Source organism: Nicotiana tomentosiformis, chromosome 7 (assembly GCF_000390325.3).
Source record: "Nicotiana tomentosiformis chromosome 7, ASM39032v3, whole genome shotgun sequence".
NCBI classification, from domain to species: Eukaryota; Viridiplantae; Streptophyta; class Magnoliopsida; order Solanales; family Solanaceae; genus Nicotiana; species Nicotiana tomentosiformis.
In genome coordinates this window covers 2,556,376-2,565,047 of record NC_090818.1, presented here as the reverse complement: position 1 = coordinate 2,565,047, position 8,672 = coordinate 2,556,376, and the positions used below count along the sequence as shown (strand labels likewise).

At 34.0% G+C, this 8,672-nt stretch overlaps 1 long non-coding RNA gene across 1 annotated transcript; it reads right to left on the bottom strand.

Annotated features, from left to right (window-relative positions):
* Positions 1-345: 345 nt before the first annotated feature.
* Positions 346-4,632, bottom strand: LOC104092827 (uncharacterized). Its single transcript, XR_685510.4, has 2 exons — positions 4,322-4,632; positions 346-1,012 (listed from the first exon to the last, which is right to left on the bottom strand). It is a non-coding gene; the product is annotated as an uncharacterized lncRNA (long non-coding RNA).
* Positions 4,633-8,672: the final 4,040 nt, after the last annotated feature.

The following is an 8,672-nucleotide window of genomic DNA, read 5'->3' as shown; positions in this document are numbered from 1 at the left end:
CCCGCTATGCCTTCTATAATTTCGCCTAAGTACTTTCTACCGATCGTGAATACTTTGGGTGTCGTAGCTCTCTCTCTCGAGCAACTACCACAATATACTAGATGTATTATCTCGAACTACGCTAGCTGACACTAATTCACCGCTCACTACGATCGCATCAAGGTTTCATTATCTCTAATCCCACCTTTAAACCCTCCGTATTGATCTCTCACATACGTTAGGAGTGATGTTGTTCAACAACTACCTAAATGTGTACTCTCTCTCGAGCAATATACACACTAAATAGGCATAGTTAATTGATGACCATTCAATCAACAACAATAAACACGTAGTTGAACAAGTAGAGAAATCCAACGACTCAATTATATAAAAACATAACAATAATTTATCCTACAAAAGGTTCTATCAAAACTCTAGATAACAAATTAGCTATTCATAATAGTATGCAAAACTACAATACTAGAATTCATAACCAATAATGGAAATAGGAAGAAGGAAGTGAAAAACTCGTAGAAGAATTCCCTACCTTGCTCCTAGTGTGTTCTTGCCTCCTTAGGTCAAATCCCCTCTCAAAATGGTGTTTAGTGACTATTTATATGTGTAGGGAAAAACCTAGACGAAATAACCAAATCCAAAACCAAATAGGAGACAAAATAGGCCTGAAACCCGGAACACGCGAACACCTCGCGACAGGCCTCGCGCCACGACCTCTATAGCGTGCTCCACCTCACTCCAACCCTGGCAACGCGAGCTCTGTCGCGCAACAATTCCCTCGCCTTGCCAGTCATTGCTGCTTCGTTTCTCTTTGTTGATTTGCTGCCTGACTTTACAAATTCACGTTTTTTTTTCTTTTTTCAATTGACTTTTGTCTTCTTTTGTATTTGTCTCTTCAATCATTGCTCCATAATATCATTCTAATATTTTCAATCAATAAATGATCATGCACCATTCTTGTAGTGTATAAAATATACATAAAATCTCTACTTTGCTCTCAATTTCGTCTTCAACGTACCTACACATAAAATAACTCAATTAAGCACAAATATAGTATATTTTGGCATTAAAACCCCAAAATATAAGGTAAATAATGCACTAAAAATATGGAATTATAGCCAAACATCAGCTTCTATGATGGCTGCCTTGATGGAAAAGGGAGAGAGATTTGAGGGAGAAAAGAGATGATTGAGAATCTTGCTGAGAGAGATGTCGCGCCCCGTTTTCTCGCGAAAGCGGATTTCAACATGTGATAACTATTTTAAATGGAGGATAGGTATTAAAAGAGAAGAGTCGCCACCTAACGGTTTTTAAGGTGCGTTAGGGCACCTATTATGCAAATGACTCTGTTTGACTAGTCAATGTCACCAAATATCGGGTAAGGGCTCAAATTACCTCAAAGAGAAGGTGTTAGGCACTCTTCGAGGTCCACAACTGTGGGTCCCGGGCGAACTTAAGATTATGTGGATTAAAATTAGGCTAAGTGATCAAATAAACAAAGCGAATGTAAAGGTCAAAGAATTTCATTACAACATGATTAGTACAGATTTTAGTACGAATATAGGGATACAACTATTTGGATCTAATAACAACATATAAAAGAGGGGGAGGGGTGGTCCTAAGTTTTTTAGCCTAAAGGATCACCCCGTGCAACATAAATAATACTTCGCAACTCCCTTGAGATAGGAAGTTACTCATATTATTCAACGGGCACAGACTATCATCTCCTACTACCCGATTACAATGTTAAAGTTGTTTACCTGAAGCGCATTAATTCAATTCTAAGTCGTGCTCTATATGTGCAATACTCATCCCATACCTATGGTCCAGGAGGCATTGGACCTCTATTTAGGGTGGTTCTAGACTTTTCTTAGGTTGCTCAGAATGATAAAACTAGGGAACATACAAAACAAGTTGGACTTCGTGTAAAGGCAATTAAGGGCTCAAGTTAGCCTCCACAATTAGACAACAAATGCACACAAATAAATTCTAAGATTAGACGTTAGACAGTTTCAGAATTGAGGCAAATTAAAGCCATTTGAGCCCTATAGACATGGCTTCTATGTGATTTTTTTTTATTTTTTAAGCGTACAGGTAGTGTTGTTGTTTCATAACAACGAATTTGCAGATTATATGTATTATAAATCCTATAGGCATGATCTCTAAATTGTTTGCGCAACGAGGCAATAAACCGTTTGAAAGCTTAAAATTACCTGCGTTTGATTTTATTGACATACCTTCTAGGCGAGTAACAACATCCTATAGGCAGCATTTCTAAAAGTTGGTAATTGAAACTGGTTCTATAACACTTCATTCCTATAGGCATGCTTTCTAGGCGAGCAACGTGATAGAAATAACAGTAACAGTAACTGATTCATCAATTATGGTCCTATAGGCATGTTATCTAGCAATCACACAGCAATAGCACACGTTAAGCAAATAATCAATAATGTTTGAATCTTATAGGCATGCTATCTAATATCATGTAGAAGTGAAGCATGTGAACGAGTGAAACACTTAAGTTCTTTTAGGCATGCTTTCTATCCGTGTACGGAAATATGACATGTAAAGAAAATGAAGTGTGTAAGTTCCTATAGGCATGCTTTCTATCGGTGTATAAAAACAGAGCATGTCAAATAAAGTAACAAACAAAGCATATAGACACTATAGGCATGTTTTCTATGCATTCATGCGAGAATAAAGTATCCCACCCCTCAATCCTCTTCTAAATTACAAGGCCAACAATACAACATAGAAAAAATGAAGCTAGAAGAGGTTCAGTCTTTAAGTGGACTCCAATACGGGTAACTCTTAAACTTCCTTTCTAAGAATCCCAAGCAACTTCATCTTGGCTCAAGAGTCCAATTCTGGACTAAATTTCTTAACTTAAAACCCCTGCAAATCCCAATCACATAAAGACACAACATACCAAAGGAAATAGGCAACGAAGACATATTTATCATAGAAATCAAATTCTTAATTGATTATTCCTTAAAAAGCAAGATAATGAAATTAAGCTTAAACCAACTATAGGACACCAATACAATATCAACTCGTACTTCTTGATTTTCAAAAGCATTAATAAAGTACATAAGACATGACTTTAGGATGAATATGTATCCTAGTAACACAATATCTAGGCTTAGCTATACATCTTCAGATGGTAAGAGTTCATAGCAAACATAAAGGTGCTGAGCAAAATTTTGGCAGAATCATGATTTATCTCATTTAAACATGGAATTTAACATTGAGAGTCATTATTTCTAACATGAACACTGGTATATAGTGATTCGTATCCTAATGATATAATAATTATGTGAACACATTATGGTAGTTTAAATCACATGGAACAAGCATGTATCATTTAGGTAGAAACATCAGATTAATCCTTTTTGTCTTAAGGACATAGTATTCTAAGTGAAAGGCAGAAACTCAAATATAGACTAAAGTTTAGCCGAAAAACAATTTGCACATACACGAAACTATTATCTATTTAGTTACGTCTAAATCATGATCTCTAGTTGAAAGAATGATCCAAACGGGTCAAACTGGTTATAATTTTATAGTCAAGTCGCACCAAAATTACAACACAAACAGTATTAAGCACATAAAAAGGTTTAAAGGACGCAACTGGGCATTTAAACTTGGCATGCTTTCAATAGAAGGTCGCACGGCATTCGGCATAGCCAAGTGTAAATAAAGCGCGCAAATGGATGAAAATTTAAGAGAGCAAAGAACAAACAACTAGTCTATTCTTCCAAACAACTAACACATAAAGAAATTATAATGCATCGTTCAAGGAATTAACCAGTTGGAGAGTGGAATAACGATATAATAAGAAGATTATAAATTCAGTAACTTCAACAGCAATAAATAAGACAGATACCCTCCAAAGTACATAATAATACGTGCAAAAATTTGAACAACAATAATGAGAAACCAATACTCAAACTCGATACGTCCAGATTATATCGAACGATTAAAAAAACCAAGCTTTGCCTTGGCTTATGGCCGGCAAAGCATAGAAGTAGCGAAAGGAAAAGAAACTGTAGTAGCAGTGAGGCAGGGGTAAAAGCAGTGGGAAAAAAAAAGTGTCCCTAGTGTATAAAACTAGTGGTATTTATAGTACTGATTTAGACTTAGGGCATGTATCAAATAAAGGAAAGTTTTGAAATTTTTAAAAAATAAGATCCGGTTGACAAGGGATTCGGGGGTTGGGGCGAAATTAGAGTATCAAAATAGAAGAAGAAAAGTATGGCGATTACTTCCAAAATTAACATTAAAATCAAATTAATAGGAGAAGAGGAAGAATAGAGGAAGCACTTACCTCAACACTTGTCTAGATTCATCTAATAGAAGGAGGAGCGTTCAAATCTTCCAGTGTAATATCAATTTGAACTAAAAATAGAGCTAAAATCTCGGCCTATTCACAATTCAATTTAGGACTCTGATGATGAAGAATCATTAAGGCAAGAAATTACAAAGAAAGGAAATGAATTACCATAGGAAAAAGGAAAGAAATTACAACAGGAAAAAGGAAAGGAAAATAAAAAATATTTAAGAAAAATAAAGTAACAAATTAAGGAAGAAATAGGTGGTAGTTTGCCGGTGAGGATTGCCGACGGGTTGTCTTTGGACAAAAGTTGGAAAGAGGATTTGGGGATTATTAGCTAAGGGGTTAATTGGGGCTAGGAGTTATTGGACCAATAGGAATTTGGGCCAAGTTTGATGCGAGTAATTTTGGGCCTAGACTATTTTGGAGGAGGAAGTGGGCTGCCATTTCTATCATAATATAATAACAAAAAATCTAAATAACAAAATAAAAAATTATTTTGCCAAATAAAATATTAGTTATAGGCTATTATTGCAAATAATGTGTAAATAGTATAAAATACAAATATAATTATATAAAATAAAGTAAAATATTATAGAGCCTATATGTAGGTGTAAGTAATAAATTTGGATGATTAAGGAGTAATTAATAAATATTTGAGTAATTTAAATGCAAGAAAATCAATTTAAAGCTCTAAATATTATGAAAAATTAAATAATGATGCAAAGATGACATTTTGAAAGTATATATGCTATTTTAAAAAAAATATGAGGGCAAAATTGGGTAACAACAAGAGAGAGAGAAGGAAGTGAGAGAGAGAGAGAACATAACTGTGTATTTCACGCCTCAATAGTAAGGTATCAAATAAATACAGATTTTGCTATAAAATAGAAAAGATAGCTATAAGTAATAATATTTTAAAATTATCTAGGTTTCTACTATAAATATGATGTAATAGTTTGGTATATGAGGTAAAATTTCCAAATTTAAAGGGAAGTTTGAACTAGTGCTGCCAAAGAAGGAGGATAGGTTTAGCAGCCACAAATGGACACTATTTAATCAACAGTACAGTTGATCCAGCCCAATAAGAAGAGACAAAGACAATAGCACTGGAATGGCCGACCTGGCTACTGTAGAGTAGACTTTGCAACACAAAAATCCTAAGTCTCAACTTTCCAATATATTGACAGATAACTTGAAGTTGGTATTGCCTCATCTTTTAACATTACTTTTATCCAAGTATTATTCGAGTTCATTGGTCCTAATTAAGTTTTTAATCCTATGGTGTTTGAATGGGATAGATGATGGAGATAAGATTTTTACTAAGGAAATTTAAAAATAATCACACATAGAAACTAAGAGAATTCATCATCTAATATATATATATATATATATATAAACAAAAGAATTTAACATTATACACAATATAATTTTTTGATGAAGAAAGTTTGCTCCACTTGTAGCTCCGCCCATGGATGGTGAAATAAGATTTCGAGTTCCGATGTACTTAGAATGATCATGGATATGAGCTAGAGGAATAGATAGAGTTAACTTTTTAAAATTTTACCCTCCTTCCTTAAATGTACGTTGAGGAAAAAAGTGAGTTTTTCTCTCCATTTTGGCAACTCAAAATAGAAAACAAAATAAATAATTTAGGACGGGAAAAGTAATTTATTACTTTTATTTCTTCGTCTAATTCTTATCTTTTGTTATTTGAACGTGAGATCGCATGCACGTACGTGCGCATATATATATATATATATATATATATATATATATATATATATATATATATTGAGAATTGTAACTTCAATAATACTTTGTCTAAACAAATTGCGAATTTTCGAATTTTTAAAATATTTTATTTAAGCTTATTTATTCCCCATTGTACTACGGCTTCTCTTGTCTCGATGACGGCAAGTAGGAATATAACAGTAAGAATTTAACCACACCAAGTACTTATATTAAATATATAGCCTATAGGTGCATGACACATGTTGTAATTAATTTTTTTATTTGATTTTAATTAATTAATATAAATATTTATTTAATATAATTATTTTAGTTATAATAAATTAATATAGTTTGATGTTTGCCTCTGAATAACACAGCATCGTCATTTCACAAAATAGAATCCAATCATTTCATTAAGCATCTTATACTTTCTTTATTGCACGAGACATGACGGGTGCTCTCATTTGCTGCCCTCTTTAGCTCATCATTAAGCTTATGGCGAAAAGCACGCCACGCTTAATTTTCTGTCCTTTTCCGATTGGTATGTTAATGTTATAATAATATATTTTGGGATAATAATTATGGAGTTGTACCAAAGTGTCAATTGCACCCCTTAAAAATACAGCTACCCTATGACCACCCTTTATATATTTTTAGTGAATTAAAATACATCTTCGTGGCCCAGCCGGCACACAACATTATAATCAGGCGCGTGTTATGCACCGTTATATTTATTAATTTTTTCTTTTATTTTTTAATTCAAAGTGGATTAAATATTTTAGTTAACCCAACCCGACGGTAAGATTCATTATTGGACCCAAGCCTTAAACTCATTCCAACTCTCTTCTCTAACTCTTTTCTTCGATCCCTCCAAATTTAGCATGTTTCTTCTGTAAATTCTCAATGCAAAGTGAGATTTGAGCTCAAAATCAAAACTTCAGGGAGATAATCGAAGCTTGAAGAAAAAAATCGAAGCTTGAACTTCTTTGACGAAGACTTTCTGAACTCAATCGAGATTCATTTCGACTATAACGAGTAAGATCTTTTGCACTATTTTTTATCATATTGTGTGTTAGTATGTTGTTAATTGTTTGTTATTTGATTTTGTTCCCATTTCGTATGCTTTTGCATGTTGGTAGTTAGGTTAGGTTTTTTCTTTTAGATTAGGGGTTTATGTATAATCTGAGGTAAGTAACTAAATTATTTTCTAATGTAATGGCACGGTTGTTAAATGACTTTTACTCTTGTAACACTGAGGTGGTTTCATGGGGGCACAATTTTTATTTGGTCCTAACCCAAGTTATGAGGGTGGCTGTTTAACAGAGTATTTTGATATCGACACGGATAAAATATCATATTTTGAATTGAGAGACTATATTAAAGAACTTGGTTATACTATTGCTTGCTCATTTTATGTAAGGTCACCCTTCCATGGCAATTTGGTTGAAGTTAAAACTGACAGGGACATTTGTGTAATTGTTGATGCCCTTGAAAATGGGGATACTTTGGATATATTTGTATCTCATATGTGTGACGGTCTTATTGTGGTCCCCCTTATGTTAGAATATAGTGTCGTGTCTGGTAGTGGAGTGTCTTTTAATAATATTGGGGCGGTTGGTGAGGAATCTAATGTTGTTTTTGATGAGGTTGGAACTGGTGAGGGCTTGACTAGTGAGGCACTAACAGATGAGGCTGCCCAAAACCCAAATAACCCTAATGAAAATAACCCTAGCCCTGTTGGAGAGCCAACTGTTGAGGGTGACCAAATAGAAGTTGATGATGACGTTTTAGAAGAAGGTGAATCTGATAAAGATACTGAAAGTAGCTCAACTTCTGAACATGATGAGTTGTTTGAAGAAGGTGTTGACGACCATGGTAGTGATGTGCATGAAGAGTTTAGGGATTTCAGGCAAGAAAAGAGGTCTTTTCAGAGGGAAAAAAAAGGGTGAGAGCACTTGACAGTAAAGAAGTTCTTTTAACTGAAGGAGGTCCTAAATCAAAACCTGATTTAGGATATGATGAGCATGTTGATCCCCAATAAACTCTAGGCCAAAGAAGGAACTTACATGGTATTTTTTTGTGGTGATGAACCTTACTATAGAAGCTCTGAAGTAGGCAGTTTTGAAACAGATTATGAGGCAGATGGGGAAGAAGTTGAACGGAAGGTAAAAGCTTTCAAGAGGAAGAAGGATACTAAAAGAATTATATTTGACCCTACTTGTGAGAAAATTATCTGGGAATTGGAACTCGTGTTTGAGAATGTTGATAAGTTTAGAGAAGCAGTGACAAAATATGTAATTCAAGAGAAGAAGCAGATTAAAAAGTATGTGAATGAACCTAGAAGAGTTAGAGTGAAGTGTAGCAAAGAAGGCTGTAAGTGGTTATTATTTACAAGTGTTGGTGGAAATAGTAATAACTTTATGGTTAAAACATACTATCCAATTCACAATTGTGTAGAAACTAATAGAAACTATCTCTGCAACTCCAAATATTTGGCCAAGCGATTTAGGGACAGAATCATTGAACAACCAAACATAAGGATTTTTAAGTTTCTAAAGACTATAAGAAAATAATTGGGTATTCATGTTGGCAAGACAACTACTAGGAGAGC